Here is a 24,395-nt window from a genome sequence, read left to right on the forward strand (position 1 = left end):
TCAATGTTGGGAATGTTCATTGGGAATGTTCTTTGGCAATGTTGATTCGAAAACTAGGACTGTGTGCAGTAAGTCTGTTAGAAACATATCCCAGCTCCTGTTGTGACCGTATTTGCCCCTCACTCACCCAAAATAGAACCAAGTCTTTCATTCAAATCTTAGGCAACCCCGAGCTTTGGCCAAATCACATTTTTCCTACCTCACTGGCTTTGTTCTCCAGTCTTATGCTTTAAATGCACCCTGCCCCAATACCCTGCCTTCTGGGAGAAATAGCAACTCCTCTCCAAGGTCATATTCCTCTGCTCAAGGATCAGGTCTTCCTGAAGGTCCCCCCCACCCCACCACACCGTGGGAGGGAATCTCTCCATCTCTGGGATTCCATAGAATTTCACTTTCACTCTCCGGCAACTGTGGCACGTTCAGCTCTGCTACAGGAATTTGTGTTGATCTACTGCCAGATAAAAGACTCCTGAGGGTTGGATGGCCCCTAAGGCAGAGCCTTATTCAGTGGGCCCCAGCTTACTCTTCTTGTACTGAGTTGTAGCAAGACAATTTTTTTATTATTAATTTGTGTCTTGCTTAGGCTACTTTAGAGAAATCAGAAAGAATAGCAGGCACTGGGTTGCTTTTGTTTCTGTTTTTCTGATTGTATTTTCCCTCCCTTATTCCAAGAGATTAGTTGCCTTTGAAAACTCTTGCCTTGGGGGCTAAAGAAGTGGCTTCTGAACACCTCTCCTCCCGGCCTTTTTCTCCCCCTAAAGTCTAAACCGATTGAAGAGATGATGATGGGTGTTCAGGGGTTGGGTAGGGTGGGGAGGCAGGCTCTTTAGAAGTTCTTTGTGGATGGTAGCTGAATGGAAAGGATATGGTTTCTTTTAATAGGACCTGTGCCTCATTCCCAAGAAGTATTTCAAAAAAGAGTAGGTCTATGGTGCATCTAAAAAGGCCAGACTCTAGAAACTAGTGTCTCCAACTTTGGCACAAAGCAGGATCTTTCCCAGGACTATACAGATTTAAGCAATAAGCCTATCAGCGACAACCAAGGGGAACTGAAGCTTACAGATACTTAGTCCGTCAGCATTCACATTCTTCAATTCTTCTGTCATCCTGAGAGGGGAAGGAGCTCCCTCCAATAAAAGCTAAAAGCCTGGTAGGATATTGGCCAAGAGTTGGAATTCATTCAATTTATAGAAAAATAAAATAATACAGCTTTCAGTGGTGGGTCAGAGCCTGGCTGTTGAACCAAATGCTGAGTCAAAAGGGATTTTCTCTAAGCTGGGATCAGATGCATCGACTTGCACTGCACTGGACCCCAGGGCAAGAATCTGCTAAAAACACCTGGGTTTCTAATCCAGAAAAAGTTCAAGTCATGAGCAAAAGAGTGCAGACAGATAGTATAAGAACAGGGGACCGTGTCATTCAGGGATCAGGTGAGCCCCTGTAAGCTGTGGAGCGGAGAGAGGCACTTTGGCTTCCCTCTGCAGATGTGCATTTTGCAATATGGCAGCTCATAAAATAGTCATTCTTGGTCCTTGGCAGGCAACAGGCACTTGTCAGAGGTTCCAAATGCACAGCATCTTCATCCACAAATACGACAATGGTCAAGTACTTCCTGTAAACATGTGTGACCCATGGAAGCCTTCCAATGTTTCTCAGGTAGGAGACGAATAAATGTTATGGGATTCCCTGGGATTTTTTAGAACTTGATGACAAAAAATTGGGAAAAAGTATGATTTAAAGTTGTAAGCCCTTCGGCACTTGGGTGGCTCAGTCGGTTAAGTGTCTGCCTTGGGCTCAGATCATGATCTCAGGGTCGTGGGATTGAGCCCCGCATTGGGCTTCCCGCTCAGAGGGGAGCCTGCTTCTCCCTCTGCCCCTCCCCCCTGTTCATGAGCTCACTCTCACTCTCTCAAATAAATAAATAAGATCTTTTTGAAAAAATGAAGTTGTAAGCACTTTCTGAATGCCTTTTAGGAGAGACGAACTCTTTGTTCTTGGAAAATACTTCAGAAAGTCTTTTAATAACATGAATATAAATCGAGGAACCAAGGAGCTCCCACTGCTTTCTTTTGGGAAAATGGTGATGCCGTTGTTTATCTCTACACAGACATTGAGATAAATAAGCTAACAGCTCTGGGCGATCATATGAATTGGATGTATGTCTCCGCGGACTTGGTCGTTACTTTGGAATAAATGGGTCTTTTCTCTGTATGGGTTGTGTGTGCTGGGGCCCACAGAAGACTAGTTGCAGAGACTGGTAGGAGACACGAGATAGCTTATGGTCCCCTTACTCTGCAGAAGAGACTTGGGAAGGACCTGGCTTGGAGCAAACCCTCAGGTGATTCTCTGTCGGCCATACTTTGATTAAATATTTATGTTTCTTAAGTTTTTTGGAAGCATGAATGTCATACATCTCACCACATTACTATTAAATATGTTTCTTAAGTGTTTTCTCCTTTAGCTTTGTTCACAGCAAACACTCCCATGAAATCAGGGATTCGATCGATGTGCTAATTATATATATATTTTCCAAAGTACATTAAAATAAGCCCTCGACTATTAAAAGTCGTCTGTGTGCCACTTAAAATAAGTTCCCATGGATCAGTGCTGTATATCACTCTTGCAGAAATGCTACGATAAGAAACTGACACAGATCACCCCCCAAAATGAGAACAATTAAGTTCCAGCTCAGGAAGATACATAATTCAGTGTTTGGCCAAAGACAAACATGACACATGAACATGGATGTTAAATGAAAAAAATTAGAGAGGATTACATGTTACTATTTTTTTTTCCTCCAGTAGTGTAATCCACAGGTAGGATGGTAGCAGATTCATGAAGCAGGAACTGAAAATCATATTACGTTAAAATGGGTCTCCTGGGAGAGCCGGGATGGCTCAGTCAGTTAAGTGTCTACCTTTAGCTCAGGTCATGACCCCAGGGTCCTGAGATCGAGTCCAGCCAGGGCTCCCTGCTCAGTGGGGATCTGTTTCTGCTTCTGCCCCTCTCCCCTGCTCACGCTCACTTTCTCTCTCTCAAAAATAAACAAATAAAATCTTTAAAAAAAATAAAGGGACTCGTGGGTGGCTCAGTCAGTTAAGCATCTGCCTTCGGCTCAGGTCATAACCCCAGGGTCCTGGGATTGAGTTCTGCCTCGGGCTCTCTGCTCAGCAAGAAGCCTGCTTCTCCCTCTGCCTGCTGCTCCCCTTGCTTCTGCTCTCTCTCTCTGTCAAATAAATAAATAAATAAGTAAAATCTTTAAAAATAAAACAAAATAAAATAAAATAAAACGGGGTCTCCTGATTCCTCCTGTAATGCCAGCATTGTGGGATGATTCGGAATGACTCCATTTTTCTCTGGATTCTGAACCTTCCTGCATTGATGAGTCTTTGAGGCAGAAGTTTGCTGCCTTACCTGTGCTCTCCTCATCTTTGGTGACAACAGCTGCTGCCCCATTTTTTTTTCCTCTCCCCTTCATCTTTGTCTTGCTCCCAGAGCCCACTGGGGAGATTCCAGAAAGGGATCCCAGCCTAGACTGCGGTCACAGAACCATAACAGGATGGTGGTTAGTGTGTTCTTGGTTGCTAAGAGTGGTCTCTTGGGGTGTTTCCATTTGAGATTTAAATATTGATTTGAGGGGCGCCTGGGTGGCACAGTCGTTAAGCGTCTGCCTTCGGCTCAGGACGTGATCCCGACGTTCCGGGATCGAGCCCCACATCAGGCTCCTCCGCTATGAGCCTGCTTCTTCCTTGCCCACCCCCCCTGCCTGTGTTCCCTCTCTCGCTGGCTGTCTCTCTCTGTCAAATAAATAAATAAAATCTTTAAAAAAATAAAATAAAAATAAATAAATATCGATTTGAATGAGAAGATAATCTCCTTTCATCCTGACAGCCCACACTGGAAGGTCCTTGTCACTTGGTTTCCTGACTCAGTGCACAAAGAGGGGGAGCTCTGGAAACCAGTCAAAAACTAAACAGGGGGCGCCTGGGTGGCACAGCAGTTAAGCATCTGCCTTCGGCTCAGGGCATGATCCCGGCGTTATGGGATCGAGCCCCACATCAGGCTCCTCCGCTATAAGCCTGCTTCTTCCTCTCCCACTCCCCCTGCTTGTGTTCCCTCTCTCGCTGGCTGTCTCTATCTCTGTCAAATGAATAAATAAATAAAATCTTAAAAAAAAAAAACTAAACAAAAAAAAGTAAAAAAAAAAAACAACAAAACAGTGGTGCAAGAGCTGGAAAATGCCCTCTTGTACCAACGACCTTTCTTTGCCAAGAAGGACCTACTCAGCTGAAGGTGAGGCCATTGTTTCTCACTATTTCTTAGTAACTGCTCTGAAGTTCAGCCTGTATCTTCTTTGACTTTCCTTGCCAGCTCATGCCAAATACAAATCTGTTCTGGGAGGAATGGAAAGAACACTCAGTCAGGAGCTGTGCTCTGACTTTGCTCTGCTACCAGCTTGTACTGGCGTATTGGCTTCTAAGTTCTTGGGCCTTGGTTTCCCCCGCTTTCAACTAAAGGAATTTTTTCATACTGAGCTCCATAGAACTGTAGGATTCCTGGATTTTCCCTGGACTTAATTAATTTATTTTAAAAGATTTTATTTATTTATTTATTTATTTATTTATTTATTTAGAGTGTGTGAGTGTGTGGAGGGGCAGAGGGAGAGGGAGAGAGAGAACCCCAAGCTGACTTAAGGCTGAGCAAAGAGCCCGATGTGGGTCTTGATCTCACCACCCCAAGATCATGACCCAAGCTGAAATCAAGAGTTGGATGTTCAACCAACGAAGCCACACAGATGCCACTCCCCAGACTTAGTTTAATGAGGGACAAAGATTTAATGAGGGGTGAAGGATAGGCTGATAGTCTGGGATTAAGCACATCCTTCCTCCCCCCTATAACACACACACACACACACACACACACACACAACACCCAACTCTGGGGATGCCTGGCTCAGTCGGTTAAGCGTCTGCCTTCTGCTCGGGCCACGATCTCAGGGTCCTGTGATTGAGTCCCACGTCAGGCCCCCTGCTCAGTGGGGAGTCTGCTTCTCCCTCTGCCCCCCCCCCACTCTGCTTTCTCTCTCAAATAAATAAATAAAATATTTAAAAACAAAACAAAACAACACCCTGCTCCACCAGCAACCAAAGCATCTTGGCTTTGAAATTTTATTTTATATCTTGGAATTCTAGTAATGGTTTTGTTTGGTCTGGAGACAGAACTCACAGCTGATTTTTTTTTTTTTTAATCCATAGGATTTAAAAAGGTCTTTCAAGAGTCCCTTTGATCTCTGGTGTTTATGATTCCAGAAACCCTGGATGGATTCCATGGCATGAATCCTTCTTTGTGGGACTTTTTTTTTTTTTTTTTTGGTTCCATGCCATGCCCGATTTTTTTAAGCTGGGGAGAAAGGATTCACTTCTGGGAAGCATCTTGTATGAAGAGCCAGAGGCATGAGTGGGTGGCATGTGCATTGTGAGGGAATCAACTCAAGAGTTACTTAAGCCTACTCATCAGAGGACAGCGGTCCATCCGATTCTGCTCGGTCTCCAGCAGAGTTCCTGCTGCCCCTCCGAGTTACCCCCTCACAGTGATGTCCCTGATGAACCACCTCAAGTTGTGGTGTGGACAAAGACAACAGAGGGTGAGTGGACCCCCGGGGCATTTAAAAGGTACAGTTCCACTCTGAGAGGCATTGTGTCATCTCAAAACAAGATAAGATAATCCCTCTGAGTTCTTTCTCTCTGTCCCAGGACACTGTGCTATTGCCCCAGCAACGAGGGCAGCAAACAAGGGAGACGTCCTCCCAGCTTGGGTAGCAGTGACCACATTCAGCCACGGTAACGTGCTAACCAGAGAGGGTGAGCCACCTGTGAGGTGCAGGAGAAGACAAAGTTCTTTCTTTGGCCAGAGGGACTGAAGGATGGAAGGGATGAATTACTTCCATTAATGGAAGGATCAGTAGGTACCCCTCCCATTCGTGTGTATAAATAAGGACATTGCAGTGCTAAGAAATACCTGTTATCTCTGGACATGTTGGACCTTGAGAGCTTGTTTGGAGGTCCTAGCAGGGGAGCGCAGCTACTTGTATACGCTTGACCGAAGAATGGTCCTCCTCTATCGGGGAAGGTTGTCCTCTTCGACCAAGAGCGCAGCTTCGGGAAGGACACACAAGGAGCAGTGAGGGAGGAAGGGGACACCTGCCTCGCCAGCCAGATGAGCCGAATCAACCCTGGCGATCAATGGGGAGACAGATGTCCCAGCCAGATCGCCCTCACATCCTCTGGACATGTTGGAAAGACACAAATGGCGCCTGCCCCAAATTGTCAGCAGCGTCATCTGCTGGGAAGTGCTCTGTCCTCCACATCGTCAAACACCTTCTCTGCAGAACACAGCCTGTCAGCCATAAGCACAGACCTAACTCTGGGCTAACCAGTGTCCACACCACTCTAATCATCTCCTGGCCAGTAGGACATCTAGCAACATAGATGTCCTCTAAGCTGGCTGTTTGGATCGCCACCAATAGAAAAAAATATAGGTAGCTACCACCCATACATTAAAAAATCCTGTGTATATATAATTAAAACTTTATGATGCAATAAACTTTGCCCAAATTTCAGGGAACTCTATTAAAAAACTAAACGTGTGACTAAAGAAATTGCAGAAAGTCTGCTATGGCAAAACCCAATTCAACAAATGAATCCATCGATTGACTTATTCAACAGACATCTATCGGCCCCTCTTAGGTGCCAGACGTTGTGTGAAGAGTTGCAGGAAATCCAGACAGAACACAGCTCCCATCCCGACACACATACACACTCAAAAAAAATATCAAACTAATAAGAATGATGTCATGACAGATAGAAACCAAGCACTGTGGAGAATGAGAATGGGGAGGTCTTCTGTCCCAAGGATGAGTAGGATTTTTACAGGTAGACACGGAAGATAGTATATTAGGGAGAAGAGAAGTCTTACAATAGCCAAGGCTCACAACCTTCTGAATTGCATGTTTACTTTACTATTTAGGAAAGTCATGGATCCAGTTGGACTACAGGGCAGGGTGGGAGTGGAAGGGCGAGGGAAGGTGCAGAAGGCAAATGCTGAGGGCTTTGGGCTTAATTCTCAATGGAGAGGGATCCCAAACGAACAGTAATGTGATCGCAGCTGGGTATTAGGAAATTTGACCTGGTTCTTGGTGTGAGTGGGTTGGGGAAATGAGAGAAGTAAAGAAGGCAGGGAGGCCATCTTAGAGGACCCCGCAGGAGTCTTGCCAGGGAGGCCTGGATCAGGAGTTGGCTGTGGAAACAAACAGGAGACAAGGGACAGAGGAGCCATTGCGCAGACTGAATCCTCAAGGCTTGGTCGTGGACTGGCTGGAGGAAGCAGGTAATGAGAGGTGACTGAACTCTCTACCAGGCTCTGGGGAGAAGGGACCTGATATATTTAACACAGAGAAGTCAGGAAGAAATATAGCTTGGGAAGATAAACTTGTCTGATTTGCCGGGGTTTCTTAGGGAAAGAGATTGAGTGAATTGACCTGCCATCAACTAATTCTCTTATCAAACTGAATTGCGTGCTGCTATCAGTAGAATAGAGCCTAAAGGGAAATTTGACTGAAGTAGGGGTGAGGGAAGTCCCTGCACCCACTGAAGGAATGAAAAATACTTTACGGAGACAGTCTATTCTGGGTGACTTTCCCAGATTAGAAAGTACAGATCTACTTAATTTGCTTTTTCCATTTTATTAATAACTTTTTAAAAAAATTTTTTAACTGAGGTATCATTGATGAATACAATTGTAATATATTTAACGTGTACAATATGGGGGCACCTGGATGGCTCAGTCGGTTGAGCATCCGACTCTTGATTTTGGCTCAGGTCATGATCTCTGGGTCATGAGATCAAGACCCATGTGGGGCTCCACGCACAGCAGGGAGTCTGCTTGAGATTCTCTCTCCCTCTGCCTCTCCCCGCTCCCTCTCTCTCAAATAAATAAATAAATCTTTTTAAAAATCTCTGTGCGAGTCATTAAAGTTGGTTTTCATGCTGCATGAAACTCTAGTGCTATTTATTTTGCTGTGTCTTTTCTTCCAAGATAGAAACTTGTCTGTGTATTTTACATAGCCATTATTTGCAAGAACTTCCAGATTTTATCCCCCATCTACAATATTTAAGATCAATGCAATTAAATTACTTTTAATCAAAAGTGGCATACTCTTTCTTGACCCATTCCAAATACTAATAGGAATTTGCAGTGGTCTCAACTGGGAGAAAATAATTTGCCTTTATTTATTTATTTATTTATTTATTTATTTATTTATTTTCTCCCCGCTGAATAGAGAGCCTGCTGTGGGGCTCAATTCCAGGACCCCAGGATCACAACCTGAACAGAAGGCAGACGCCCAACGAAATGAGTCCCCCGGGTGGCCTAATTTGCCTTTAATGTACAGGTTTCACTGTTAGTCTGGGAGGGTCAAGCCTAACTTCATGTTTTTTTAAATTCCAAAGTCCAAAGTGGCTGGAAACAGAACTCTTTTATTTTATAAAGTAATTTTCACCTAGTTTTTCCAGAATAGCCATGAAATAATCTCTTTTTTACTCCCTTTACCCTCACTCCACAAAACGTAAAGAAACTGATGAAGAGATTCATCTAAACATATTTCAAAAAGATTCAAGCAAACAGAGATCCGGCAAGTCAGTCCAGTCTACCTCCAAGGCAGGAGGTGAAAGCCCACAGAAACCTTGGGTCTTGGCATCAGAGGGTGGTTTTGGAATTGTGGAGCAAGATCACATAGAAATGAGCTAAAACAGGGCTTGCGGTGCTGGAAGAAAAGCCCCTGGCTAACCAGCGGGGCCCCCTAGACCCCCCGGACTCCAGAGCATCTGTAGGCTGGGGTAATTCCAAGAAATAATAAAGCCAATAATAAAAGTCAATATCGCTGCGGTAGCGCACAGTTATTTCCGCCCGGCACTGGGTATTCATCCCATCTACAACAGCCCTGGGAGGGTGAGGGTGTGTTTTTCAATCTCATGTCACCGATACGGACATCAAAGGCTCCGAGCAAGCTGCAAAGTGGCAGATTTATGATCCGGACCGTTGGTCTGATTCATAATTGTGCTCCTGCTGCTCCTGCCAGTTTTTCTCGCACATCTGAGCAGGAGAGTAAGAACCCCGGCTGCGGGCTGAGCTGTTCAGATGCTGAGGGCCTGTGAACTGAGCCCTTGGGCATAGAACGGAGACTCTTTCCACATTCTTCTGGCCAAGGATTTCCTCGCTTTAGAAGTTCTTTTTCCATTCCACTGGAAGTTATTTTCTACTCTCTCCTGCTCATAGCAAAATAAATATTTTTCTACCGTGATATGAAAACAAGCTACAGGATTCCGTTGCCCTTCTGCTAATCCTGATGTTTTTGCTTCCTAACCCTCTGGGGACCAGCTTTCAAAGGCTAACCCTTCCCTGTCTCCCGCCCTCTTTGCTCTCTCTCTCTCTCTCTCTCTCCGGAGACCTGCTGGTTGAGAACCTTGGGTAACTTTACATCTGAACTACTATAGCGTTTTCTCTTGCCGCATGAGTCTTCGGCGTTTCAGTTCGGAGACTCCTTGACTCTTAGATTACACATTCCCAAGCTCTCCACTGCTATATATTTAGATTTAAAAATGTGCGCTTTGGGGCGCCGGGGTGGTTCAGTTGGGTAAGGGTCGCACTCTTGATTTCCGCTCAGGTCCTGATCTCAGGATCGTGGGATCAGGGCTGCACGCTGGGCATGGAGCCTGCTGGAGCTTATCTCTCTCTCTCCTTCCCGCCTTAAATAAATAAATAAGATCTTAAAAGACTTAGGGGCGCCTGGATGGCTCAGTCGGTTAAGGGTCTGCCTTTGGCTCAGAGCCTGATTCCAAGATCCTGGGATCAAGCCCCATGCTCAGCGGGGGGCGCTCTCTCTCAGATAAATACATAAAATCTTTATTAAAAAAAAAAGATTTAACAATGTGTGCTTCAAAGTGCATTGCTCATCACTCTTGTATCTTCTCTTGAGCTTACCTTAGCTTGAAATGCTCTGTCTTTCCCTCAGCCAGGACAGGAGTGGGATATAGCGTCTAAATCGTCACATATTCATCAGTAGGTTTCTTTTCACTCTGCGAGGCAAAGGGCATCTCGGCTGAGAGAGGCTTTTTATTTATTTATTTTTAAAGAATTTATTTATTTATCTCAGAGAGAGAGTGAGTGAGAGAGGATAAGCCTGGTGGAGAGGCAGAGGGAGAGGGAGAAGCAGGCTACCTGCAGAGCAACCCAGGTGCCCCCCCCCCCCACCTTCCTTTCTTTCAATGCACAATGATATTATTCCATGGTCTCCTGCTTTCCCTTGTTGCCGTGGAGTCCAAGTCTCGGGCCAGTCGGATACTTTGCCTTTTGTCCAGAAGCATGTAAAATTTCTCTTTATCCTTGCAACTCAGAAAACGAACCCACAGATATCTAGGAATAGACATATTATTTTTCTAATCCTGCCTGGAACTTGCTAAATCTTTTCAAGGTGATGACTTCAGTTTACTTAAACCAGAACTTTTGTTCTTTGAGATATTTCTTCTGCTTGGGATGCCTGGGTGGCTGAGTCAGTTAAGCATCTATCTGCCTTCGGCTCAGGTCGATCCCGGGGTCCTAGATCGAGGCCCACGTCGGGGTCCCTGCTCAGCGGGCACTCTGCTTCTCCCTCTGCCTGCTGCTCCCCCTGCTTGTATGCTCTCTCTCTCTCTAACAAATAAATAATTACAATCGTGAAAAAAAGAGAGAGATTTCCTCTGCTTGACCACCATACCATTAATCAGGTTCTCAATTTCGTTTTTCCTCTCTTTTTATGTTTTCACTGAATAACTTAGCTTCAAAATAATGCTTGTTCGGCCCAGAGAGTGCTTGAGTGAGTATTTTATTATTAAAGCTATCTTCTGTTTCCTCTAGTAAATTAGTGCCGCAGAAGCTAACCCAATTCTAGGTGTTTCTGTGGCTGTTGTGTTTTTGGCTGCTGGATTGCCTAGGACCATTTCTTTCTTTCTTTTTTAAAGTTCAAGAATAATGGACATACAGTGTTATATTGGTATATACAGTGTATAATATAGTGATTTGACAATTCTGTACATTTCTCAGTGCTCATCAAGATTCTAAGACCATTTCCTTGTCTGTCTGCACCTGAGGGTATGTCATGGTCTGGAGGTGGGTTAAGCAAAGGGAAAGCTATTTGTGATACTGCAGATGCAAGGGTAGACCTGTGATGAACAAGCAGACAAGCCATTGTTACAGGATTGTTTTCCTCCATCGGTGCCCAGTTCCTGGTCATGCCGCTTCCAAGAATGAAGACATAGACCAGACAGAGTGGTGGGCAGCAAAGCAAGGTTTATTGAGTGACAGCAAAATGGTAGTACAAAGCTCCTAAGGAGGGAAGGGACCTACGAGGGCTGCCAATGGAACTTCTAACTCGAGGGATTTTTATGGGCTTGTTGGCTGGCTGTTTTAATATGATTAACCCTCCCTGCGCCTGTCATCCAATCAGGTTTTTGTCACCTATCTATCAAGTGGGAAAGGATGGAGGTCTCCTTCCAGGGTGGTGTAAAAATCCTTTAAAAGATGGGTTCCTCTTAGGGTGGGGGAGGGAGTTGGGGGGAGTGGGGAGCAGCTTGTCCCTCCTGCCTGCCTGCCTTCCAACTATCCTTCATCACCATGACTCCTTCCTTGGTCAAGTACCAGAGAGGAGCTTCCTGCTTCCTTTCCTTTCACCAGCAAAGGCTGGTGTTCCTTAGGGAAAAAGAGAAGGATGTGCCCTGTTCAGCTGCCCCAGGGTGTCCAGCAGAACTTCCTGGCCCCCCTGGAGGCAGATCGGCCAGTCTTGTCTTCTTGAGTGGAGAATACAGATCTTTTCAAGACAATCTCTCCCTAAGATCCAGTTCTCATCCTGGTCTGTTTTTTTTTTTTTTTTTCTTATTTATTTATTTGAGAGAGAAAGAAAGTGAGAGAGAGAGAATGCACATGAGCCGGGGGTTGGGGGGCAGAGAATGTGGGACTCGATCCCAGGACCCTGGGATCATGACCTGAGCCAAAGGCAGATGCTTAACTGACTGGGCTGCCCAGGCACCTGCTAGTCTGGTTTTTAACAAGGGTGCCAAGACTATTCAATGAGAAAAAAAATTATTTTTTCAATAAACGGCAGCGAACAACTGGATAGCCATGAGCAAAGGAATGAAATACTATGTTTACCTCACACAATTTATAAAAATTAACTCAAAATGGATCAAAGACCTAAAGGCAAGAGCTGAAACTATAAAATTCTTCGAAGAAAACTGAGGGGTAAACCTGTAGTACCTTGGATTTGGCAACGTATTCTTAGATACAATGCCAAAAGCACAAGCAACAAATGAAAAAAAACACAAACATTGGATTTAATCGGAATTAAAGACTTCTACGCTTGTAGGGACATTATCACACATACAATGGAGGAAAATATTTGGAAATAATATATCTGATGAGAGACTTATAGCTGGACTACATGAAGAGTCCCAGGGTCCTGGGATGGAGCCCCACGTCGAGCTCAGCAGGGAGCCTGCTTTTCCCTCTCCCTCTGCCCCTCCCCCATTTGTGCTCACTGTCTCTCTCTCTCTCTCTCTCTCTAATAAATAAATAATACCTTAAAAAAATAAAATTCCTGTGGTTACAGTCTATATTCTGTTTACATTGTAACATACCATGTTACAAGATTTTATTTATTTATTTGAGAGAGAGAGAGAGGCAGAGAAAGCATGAGCAAGGGAGGAGCAGAGGGAGAAGCAGACTCCCCGCTGAGCAGGCAGCCCAACATGGGGCTCAATCTCAGGACCCTGGGATCATGACCTGAGCCAAAAGCAGATGCTTAACAGAATGAGCCACCCAGGCTCCCCTTGATCAGTAACTTTTAAAACACTCTCCATTGATCTAAAAGAGGATTGTTGTCCATTTTTATTTCCTTCTTCTTGGGCAATACACATGATTCCTCATATTCCCATGCTGGAAGAACATTTCATAATATCCAGTAAAAGAATCAAATTCTTCGAAGGATAATACTGCCTTCCAAACCAAGTTACAACAAGTGCCATAATAATTACCTGCTTCAAGTTGGAATGCCTCTTCCTATGCAAAAGTACTGTTGCCCTTTCCAGGAACAGCCTTAGTAATGAAAGGGATAGATTTGTCATCGATTCTTTCCTTCAGACTCTCAGCAATTCCTTTCAACAATGGAGTGCGTCGAAAACATTGTAGCTCTTCTTTCACTTGACATAATCCTCTAATTAAAGCGACTGAAGGCTATGACCGAGAAATCAGTAGCTTTTACTGTATAAATGACGCTAGTCCCCTCCCTTATCCAGGGTTTTAGTTCCAAGCAGTCAACCCCCACCGGAAGCAGACGACCCTCCGGACGGGAGGTCAGAAGGTCACGGGAGCCTAACGCTGCGTCAGTGACGTCACAACGTCTGCGTCATTACCCTCACGTCATCTTATCCCGCGGGCATTTTATCACCTCACATCATCCCAAGAGGGTGAGTACAAGACAATAACAGATTTTGAGAGACAGAGACCACATTCACATAACTTTTATTACAGTATCTTGCTCTCATTGTTCTATTTTATTAGTAGTTATTGTTGTTAATCTCTTGCTGTGCCTAACTTATAAATTAAACCTTATCGTACGTATGTACGTATAGGAAAAACACAGGATTCGGTACTATTTGCGGTTTCAGACTGGAGTTCTTGCAATGTGTCCCTCGTGGATGGGGGGGGAATGCCACTGTATTAAAACTCACCCGGAATTTAGGGGTCCTTTTCTTCATAAAGTATGATGTTATACTTTAAGTGATAAACAGAACTCCTTCACATGTTGGTTAGAGAGTCGGTAGCTGTTTCGAGAGATTTAAATAACGCCAACAAAGTCATAATATCTTTAATTGCTCGGCACAAAGAGTATAATGCTGCTAACAGCATTAGTATAAATGCTGAGGTAAGAGAACAGTTTCATAACAGTGCCGTGATAGTGTCATTTGAAAGAACGTCAGGTGCTATTTGAGTGGCATTATGCAGAATACGGGCAGGACAGCCAATGCTTTCTATGGAATCATTCTATGCTTTACTTCAACTTTGAACAAACTTCTCCTGCACCTTTGCCCAAACAACTGCATGGTCTGTGTCAAAAGCAATACAATGTATCTCATTAACTCCTGGTTTATAAGAGAGTCCATGCTACAATTGGCTAATGTGTCTGAAGTCTCATCTAGAAGGGGTTTTATTCCCAAAGGCTTGTAGGCAAACCTTTCCAACAAGAAAAATATTGTGCAAGCAAAAGGAAGTTGTTTTCTGATTGTGGCTATTTGCATGTGTGGCTGTGCTTCAGAAAGATGAGGCATTTAGATCTTTGGTAACTTGTAGTGATAAATGCAGCTACTACACTTTTTAGTATTGCTGTAGATTTTGTCCTGTCACTTGAATATTTGCTCACAGTTTTGAAATCAGGAAATACTTCTGATAGCCCTACTCTTAAAGACTCATTCAAGCCGAGTGTCTGATGAGTTGGACAGCGGAAGGCCATTACAACCTCTGCTGTGATTATTTTATCCTCATCGGAATTCCACTAAATCAAAAAAAAATGTCATTTTATCATTTTCTCTGGTACTAATTGAGGAAATCATCCGTGTCTTACGCTCAGCTGCTAGAATATGCTGCTTGACATCTGAGAGTTTTTATATTGAACGAGCAATTGAATATTATACAAAAAGCTTCAGAGGACTTTTACTTTCTCCTTTAACAAGTGTCCCCTGTTCAGAAATTCGTCATAAAACTTTTGTGTTTTGGTATTTGGAGTTTCAAATATATGCAAATGGGATGTCACCAATTTGCTATTACCAATCACTGCAAAATTTGGAGATTGAATTTGGTGATCTTATGGCCATGCCAATGCCATCGGTCACTCAGAAATCTGAACTCAGAAAGACCTGTAAACAGAGCTGAAGGGTTGCAAGCTAGCCAACTAACAATAAATTGAACCCATTGACCTCGGATGCAGAAAAGGTAAACTTTCTGTTTGCCTCCAAGGGAGATCTATACAGTTGACCTTTGAACGACACGGGTTGGAACTGCACGTGTCCATTTACACGCAGATTTTTTAAGATAAATACGGTACAATACTGTAAATGTATTTTCTCTTCCTTGTGGTTTTCCTTCTTTCTTTTTTTTTAATGATTTTATTTTTAAGTTATCTCTACACCCAACATGGGGCTTGAACTCACAATCCTGAGATCCAGAGTCGCACACTTCCAACTGAACCAGTCAGGTGCCGCTTTTATAGTTTTCTTTTTTTTTTTATTTATAGTTTTCTTAATAATATTTTTCCCTAACTTATTTTATTGTGAGATTACAGCAGATAGTATACATAACATAAACATATGTGCTAATCAATTTGTTTATGTTCTTTTAATTTAAACTCAATCAATTAACGTATAATGTATTGTTAGTTTCAGAGGCAGAGGTCAGTGATTCATCGGTCTTACATAATACCCCGTGCTCATTCCATCACGTGCCCTCCTTACTGCCCATCACCCAGTTACCCCATCTCCCCACCCTCTCTGTTTATGTTAACAGTAAAACTTCTGGTTAACAGTAGGCTATTAGCCGCTAAGTTTTTAGGGAGTCAAAAGTTATATACAGGTTTTTAACTGCAGGGTCGGGGCCCCTAACCCCTGGATTGTTCAAAGTTCAGCTGTGTTTCCTTGAGAAAGGCAAAGTAGATCTTACATAAGGTTTTGACAAGCTTCACAGGGATTGGTGGGCTTTCAGAAGTGGGAGTGTGTAGAGACGGGAGGATTTTCAGCTGCATTACTGTGGTCACTGGAGGAAAGCTATTGCTGACCAGCTAACCATGACCTTTAGGAGCATGACTCCTGGAGTGAGGTCCTTTCTGAATAGCTGTTGTCGAGAAGCATGGGCTGTCACAGATCGCTGATTTCTGGGACAGGGCGGGGGGCCGGGGGGCTGTTTATCACTAAATGGCTTTCAGAAGCTTGAGGCTGTTACTGATTTGCTCACTTTTAGACACTTGGAGTAAGGCTGTTTACTGGCTGCTTTCCAGAAGCAGGGCCAGAGGAGTGAGGCTCTGGCTGCTTGGCTGATTTTCAGAGCATGTGCACTGATACAAAGTTAATTTGAATTAACAGTGCTTACTTGTTCACAGCTTGGGAATTTGGTCGAAGAATAGTCTTTTCTCGAGTATGAAAAATAAATACTTTTAATTCCGAGGTCCCCCAGTTGGTCTCCCTGCAGCCAAAGCTGCAGGAGAGACAATAAGAGATTGTTCACATGTTTGTGGAGGTATGGTTTTCAGCTGGTATTGCCATGTGACTGATGTAAGCACCTATTACTGTGGCAGAAAAATAGCTCTGACTGTTGAATTTTGTAATTTCTTGAAAAAAAGCTGAACACAGGGCACTTAAGGTGTCATGACAAATATAGGACACAGGACAACATAATTAAGTATGGGGCATGTCCTATATATATATAGGATAACTAACAACTCCACCTAAATATCATATTCTAACTATAACAAACATTAAACATTTTATGTAACAGTAAAAAGACTTGCTCTCCAAAATGTAAAACATTTAAAAAATACATCATCTGAATGGCCTGGGTTTCTTTAAAAACAAATTATTTTGAGCTTATGCCTTTTTTTCCCTCTCTTGTTTAATCTCCCCAAACTATAGAGAGATATTTAAGATCGATTCTGTAAAAGGAGGTGCTTAGTTTTCCTTTTTGTTGATGATGGTAATAATTTCCTACTAAAAGATTCTTAAAATGAGGTCTGACTTTGCATTTAACCCTTTTCCTTTTGCTTACATCCTTGCTTTATTCAAAACTATGACTCTACCCTCTCTATGACATCATTAATACCACCAGGAATGTGATTAATGGGTCGTGTTGACTTTTTAAAACAGTAAGTCGAGAATTTCATATTTTCTTAGAATTTTCTTAACGTAGCTTATGCAGATCATAAAGCAAAAGCATTTTTAAATAGACTTCAAGAAATCTCTCATAGATCTCTTAATGGAGATCAAATCATAATAATACTGATATAAATGTGCTTCATTTTATTCTCTATGTAAATATTCTAGAAAAATAGTTGTGGTTTAATGGAGATCTATTATAAGTAATTTTGTGAGACCTAACTATAGTTCTAGGAACCTGCAAGCCCATTCAACAGATGCAATGGAGCAGAGGGAGGTCGTAGTTATTAAATAGGGAATCCTGCGCAGAACAGCTGGGCGGGTTGGCCCCTCCCCTTTTCCCCACTTACACAGAGCAGTGGCAGCAGCTCTTGACCCCCACGATGGACACTCAGACTGAAACAGCAGTGCCCCACACAGCTGCTGACTCACGAGAGGGATAGGAACGACTCACACAGAAGACATCTGTTGGAACACCTCCTCCAGCCACATGTCCTGCTCCACACCACAATCCCTGGAGGCAAGATGTAGGAAACAGAAGCCAAATGCACAGACATATATACACAGAACCGCAGATACAAAGTTAGGCGCACAGCCAAGAATCACCATTTGAGTAATAGTGGGAAGGAAAAGCATCAACCCGAACAAACAACCAGCACTTGAAGAAAAGATTCCAAGATAGTTCTATTGAATATCTTTGTGTAATAAAAGAGGAATATAGATATATATTCATATATAACAAGATACGTGATTATGATTACAAACAATTCTTAGAGATCAAGAACATAATCACAGAAAACTTAAACACTCAATCAAGAAGTTCTACAGAAGAATGGACAAAGTTGATTAAATACTGGTGAGAAGATCTAGGTGAAGAATTTGCTTACAACCCAGCACAGGCTGGAAGTCCTGATGATGTCTACCTCAGGGGAGGGAAGATGGGAGGGAAGGAAGAGAGGGGGGTGTCAGAGGGAGGCAGGCTCTAAAAAATAAAGTCTTTGAAGAGGGGTGCCTGGGTGGCACAGCGGTTAAGCGTCTGCCTTTGGCTCAGGGCGTGATCCTGGTGTTATGGGATCGAGCCCCACATCAGGCTCCTCCGCTGGGAGCCTGCTTCTTTCCCACTCCCCCTGCTTGTGTTCCCTTCCTCGCTGGCTGTCTCTCTCTGTGTCGAATAAATAAATAAAATCTTAAAAAAAAAAGTCTTTGAAGAAAGATTTAAGTAAAGAATTGATTAAAATAATTAAATAAGAAGTCTTTTCTCCCTCTGCCCCTCCTCCTGCTTGTGCTCTCTCTGTCTCTCCCTCTCTCCCTCAAATAAATAAATCAAATCTTTAAAAAAAATTTTTTTAAAAGGGGGCCCCTGGGTGCCTCAGTCGGTTAAGTGTCTGCCTTCAGCTCAGGTCATGATCCCAGGGTCCTGGGATGGAGTCCAGGGTCAGGCTCCTAGCTCAGCGGGAGTCTGCTTGTCCCTCTCCCTCTGCCTCTCCCTTCACTTGTGCTCTCTCTGTCTCCCGTCTCTCTCAAATAAATAAAATCTTTTAAAAGTATTTTAAAATAATTAAATAAGGAGGCTTTAGTAGATATTAGCAAGTATTAACACATTTTATATATTTATTCACAGACCTCATTGCAACACAGCCTATTTATCCCTTCTCCGATGAATAGACGAGTCGAATGACCAGACCTCTGCAGGTGTAACACAGAAAATGAAGCGTTTGGGGAGGTATGAGCAGATTCTGTCAAATTGTGCCTTTATGGCTCGTTGAGACACATTGAAGTCTACATTCATGTGGGGAATGAAGGCTTTATTTGAATGGGGAAAATGCACAGGTCACATTGAAATGAGGGGTATGCTCTGTGCAAGAACGGATTCCAGACCCTTGAGTGCTCGCAGATGTAACAGTTACTTCCTCGACTTTGCCCTTTTGTGTCGATGATCTCATCCTGTACTTCCGTTTGATGAGTTCTACATGTTTTTCTCCTTTCTTTCTTTTTTTAAGAGGATTTTATTTTTTTATTTTAAAGATTTATTTATTAGAGAGAGAGCAGGGGGAAAGGCAGAAGGAGAGGGAGAGAGAATCCTAAGCAGGTTTCACACCCAGCGTGGAGCTCCATGCAGAACTCTTATTTCAGGACCCTGAGATCAGGACCTGAGCCTAAATCAAGAGTTGCACGCTTTACCGACTGAGCCACCCAGGCGCCCCAGGAAAATATATTTTTTATACACATTTTAATATCTTGAATTTAGTTCATTGTAGGCAATAGGAGTTTAACATTACATGCTTCAGAAACTCAAAGCTTAATCTATAAAAGATGAAGAAAATAGATTATCAGAAATGCTGTAATCCTTATACATATTGTAACTCCTCTTAGTGACGATATTTGAAAGTTAACAGGCGTAGTCTTCATATTATTAGTGATACATCCACATTTATTGGATAAAGTGGTCAGGTAAAACCAGACCCAACTGTTTCTTGGGGGAAAATAGCTAAAGCTTTGTTTTGTTTTTTGCTTTTTAATAAGTAAGCAAATGAGGAAGAAGAAGAAAAAAAAATTGAAAAAGAATCCAATTTTGAAAAATCTGATAAAGGGAAAAGGAAAAAGCATAGAAATAAAGTATGGGACTTTACTATATATATATGAAGGATATTTTTTTTTTAAGATTTTATTTATTTATTTATTTGACAGAGATAGAGACAGCCAGCGAGAGAGGGAACACAAGCAGGGGGAGTGGGAGAGGAAGAAGCAGGCTTATAGCGGAGGAGCCTGATGTGGGGCTCGATCCCATAAAGCTGGGATCACGCCCTGAGCCGAAGGCAGAACGCTTAACCGCTGTGCCACCCAGGCGCCCCTGAAGGATATTTTCTATATTATGAGACTATTACATATAATTTTATGACATTAAAATTTTAAATGCAGTGTTTCTTTACAGAAAACAACAGAAATGGTAGAAAAATAGAAAAATCTGAATAGACCAGTATTTATGGAAAAATAGAAAAACCACATTCCTAGAGCCAAACATTTATCCACAAAAGTGTCACCAAGCCACATTATTCTGCAGACAGATTATCCCAAACCTTCAAGGAACAGATAATTCAGATTATCGAAAGTGGTCCATTCATACACAAAAATGAAAAGTTCCCTACTTCATTCTATTAGGCTAAAATACCACCACCACCAAAAAACAAAAACAAACGGAACTATAGGCCAATGTTAATTGGGTACCCAGCTATAAAAAGCACAAATGAAGTATTAGCAAATGAAATGCATCAGTGTATTAGCAAGCAGAGTTTATCTCAGGAATGTAAGGATGGTTCCATATTAGATGATATATTAACGTTATTTAAAACAGTAAGAGATCATAGAGAATAAATTTTATGATCTTGAGGTGAGAAAGACATCACTTGAGCAAGACTCAAGAAAGGCCATTTTGGCAAATGCATGGAGTGAGACATATTTCTCTTATCCTTTAGAACAGATTTGGTTTGGGTTTTTTTCCTTTCTCTTTTTTCTTTTTTTGGGGGGCTGTTTGGCTGAGTCTATTAACACATTAATTGTGTGTACTTTCTGAGTCACCAACTGTACTTATAGGAATCTATCCTAAAGAAATTCTAATTGCACAGGTTCTCAAAGCTGTGTAGTTCAACGAGGTAACAATTTGAAAACTTGGACATTTTGATTCCGTTTTTGCAATATCCATCCCATCTCTCTTCTATTGAAAGCTGCAGAGCAATTTGGGGAAGTGACCCCGGGTCATATAGGGTGCCTGAAGGGTCTAAGAGTAATCCCCACCCCCTTGCCATTGATTGGTTCAGAAATGGGCAGGTGGCCCAAATTTAGCCAATCAGATGTGAGGTATCTTTAGAGATGATTTCTGGGGAAAATCTTTTCTTTTTCATTCTTGAGAACAGCAGACAGCAAATCTCTTAATCCATTTGGCCGTGCAAATAAGAAAGTATGTCATTCCGTTAGTCATTTTATGTGGAGAGGGTGAGCCAGCCTTGGGATGAAATCGATGCTGAGAATGGCAGGGCAGAGAGATGGAAAGCACCGGCTCCGTGATGGCTTTGTTGAGCCAATACATCAGCAAGCAAGCCTGTTTTGTCTTTCAAATTCCGGTTCTGTGTGATAAATATTTCTTTATTGTTAAAGCGGTTTGAGTCAGAGTTTCTGACTTTCAGCCAAATGTATCTGAACTGATAGAGCGTACACTGAAGCACTGTGAGGAATAGCGGAAACAGCCAAGCAAGCTGAATCTTCTAAGCAGGGGAGTGGTTAAATAAGAATATTAGGCAGTCACTAAAATAAGGTGGATCTGTGTGTAGGGATTTGCAGAAGTCTTCAAGATAGTAATAAGTGACTAAAGCAAATCTTGAAACAAAACATGTGCATAATCCCATTGATATTTTTAAATTATATATATGGAAACACTTCTTTTCTAGAACTGGAAGGACACATAGCTCTGGAGAAGAAAGTGGGAGTATGCGGGTGTAAATGAAAGATCCCAGTTTTATGTTGTATTTTTCATCATTATGTATTTTTTTAAAGATTTTATTTATTTATTTGACAGAGATAGAGACAGCCAGCGAGAGAGGGAACACAAGCAGGGGGAGTGGGAGAGGAAGAAGCAGGCTCCCAGCGGAGGAGCCTGATGTGGGGCTTGATCCCAGAACGCCAGGATCACGCCCTGGGCCGAAGGCAGACGCTTAACGACTGAGCTACCCAAGCGCCCCCATAATTATGTATTTTTTAATATTTTACAATGTGGGTGAAGCCATACATTTCTCTTGTGTTTAAGAAAACACGCAGTTCGGGGGAGCCTGGGTGGCTCAGTCTGTTAAGCTTCTGCCTTCAGCTCAGGTCATGATCTCAGGGTCCTGGGATTGAGCCCCATATTGGGCTCCCTGTTCAGTGGGGAGCCTGCTTCTCCCTCTCTCTCTGCCAATCCCCTTGCTTGTGCTCTCTCTCCTCTCACTTTCTCAAATAAATGAGTAAAATCAGAAAAGGAAAGAAGGAAGGAAGGAAGGAAGGAAGGAAGGAAGGAAGGAAGGAAGGAAGAAAGAGAAGGTGAGAGGGAGGGAGAGAGAAGAAAATGCACAGTTCAGGGGTGCCAGTTGGTTAAGCATCTGACTCTTGATTTTGGTTCAGGTCGTGATCTCAGGATCATGAGATTGAGCCCCGTGTTGGGCTCCACCTTGGGTGTGGATCCTGTCTGGGATTCTCTTTCTTCCTCTTCCTCTGCCCCTCCCTCACCTCTCAAAAAAAAAAAGGGGGGGGGGACACACAGTTCATCGTACTACACAAAACTGCATGATCCTTCTCGCAATTCTACTTCTCTCATAACTTTCAGTAAGACCTCATAAGTCTGTAAAAATGTTTTTTCCTTTTCTTTTAATACATGGTGGCAGAGAACACTTCAGTGGTGTTCACTGTATTTGACAATCACTAACACTTGTCTCCAAGAAAGATTCCATGCTGTTAACTAACTGGAATTTAAATAAAAACATAAAAAAATAAGATTCCATGCTTTCTTTGAATACAAGTGTCTGACTATATGAACTGTCTTTTCATTAGTTTTGATCCTAATGGATAATACTGTAGGCTAAGGAAGATAGGACTTCCACACATGTGGACTCTCACTGGTCCATAGTGTGAATAAAACCAGAAAACACTATGAGCCAAAATTGTCCTGGTAAATGTTCCAGAGCAAGTTGGAAGTGTCTAGCTGACTTTAGGGATAAATGAATTCCAGCTTCCTCTGACACTAGTGGGTGTTTTTGCTAATCTCACAGCTAATTAAATAAGAACTAGCATTGAACCTTTGGTATATGTGACTTTTTTTTGGTCCCAATTCAAAATACCATGGCCCTGACTGCATCCTTTAGGATGTCATAGTTGCTTTGCTATTTTGTAACAGTCTACTTACATATATGCTGTTTGCAATATATCTTATATAAATAAATTCCCTGCAATAAATCTATATGTGTGATATATGATCTCCTACTGATTCTATTCTCTGGAGGAAACCCGACTAACACACATGTCCATATGTAATGGGCCCTAAATATTTAATGTTAAACAAAACAAAGGTGGAATTACAGTTTAGTGTTGGGAGAAATAGTAAATAGGTAAGCAGTATGTGTTTTCAAGTGGTGTGTACCAAAAAGGAAAACAAACAGGTTATTGAGTGGAAATTATGGGAAGGACCTAATTTAAACCAATGGTCAGGGACGGCCTCTCTAGGGAGGTGATGTATAAGGTGAAGTGTGAAATGACATCAGCCTTGAAAAAATGCAAAGAGGGTCCTAGGCAGCGGGAACAGTATGTGCAAAGGCCCTGGGAGCAGATGAGTACTTGACCTCTTCCTGGAATTACCAGAAGACTGAAAAGCAATAAGTGTTCTGACCTCCCCCTTGAAGCTCTGATACTACACCAATCATCCATTTGACACACCTGCATGTATTTGTGTAAATGGAGTTTTTGTTTCTCTCCCTTCCACTAATGAAAGTTCCGTAAAGGCTAGGATTTTGTCTGTTTTGTTTCCTAGCTCTGTCTTCAACTATGTTGAAAAGTTCCTGCTTTTTAGCAGAAACTCATCAATATGAAAGGAAGGAAGGAAGGAAGGAAGGAAGGGAGGGAGGAAGGGTTAGGACAGAACAATTGCTGGGGTCCAGACTTGGTTAGAGTGGAGGCGATGAGGATAGAGAAGGGTCAACGTGTTTGAGGCACCTTTTGGAGTTCATCGGTAGCACTGGTTGACAGGTGGGAAGTATGGTGTAAAGAAAAGGAAGAAGTCCAGTGGCTCACAGGCTTCCAGCCTGAACAACCAGGTAGATGGTGATACCAGTGGCAGAAATGGGAGAGCCTATGGGGGAAATATGTCGCTATTTCCAAAACCTAGCCTGCAAGCTTTATGACTATTTGATAAGTGAATGGATGAAATGGTGAATTTAATTTCCATCTCTGTGTTGAGCAAAAGACAGCTGCCTTAATGTTCACTGATTTTCAAGTCCTTATTTTAGGTCTACTTTTTTCTTTATATGGTTTTTTTCATAAGCTTTAGTGATATCTTTAGCTCCTTCTAGAAAAAGAAATTTGTTTTTGTTTCTTTCATGGTATAAAGTAAATACCTTTGTAGTTTGAAGAACTGTGTTTGGATGAGTTTTAGGGACTTTTAGCTGTAGAGAAATCTAATGAACAGGAAAATTCCACATGCCACCAAGAATACTTGTTCTTGGTGCAATAAGCAGAGAATGTTATTTGACTATTTCATACTCATTCTCTCATGGATGTGCAGTGCAGTTTTCCACAGCTCAAATGATGAGTGTCTCACAACAAACTGAATGCAGAAGCAGATAGGAGGACCCAGCTTTCTTCTATTAAGCTAGACAT

Source organism: Ursus maritimus, unplaced genomic scaffold (genome assembly GCF_017311325.1).
Source record: "Ursus maritimus isolate PB19 unplaced genomic scaffold, ASM1731132v1 scaffold_5, whole genome shotgun sequence".
NCBI lineage: Eukaryota > Metazoa > Chordata > Mammalia > Carnivora > Ursidae > Ursus > Ursus maritimus.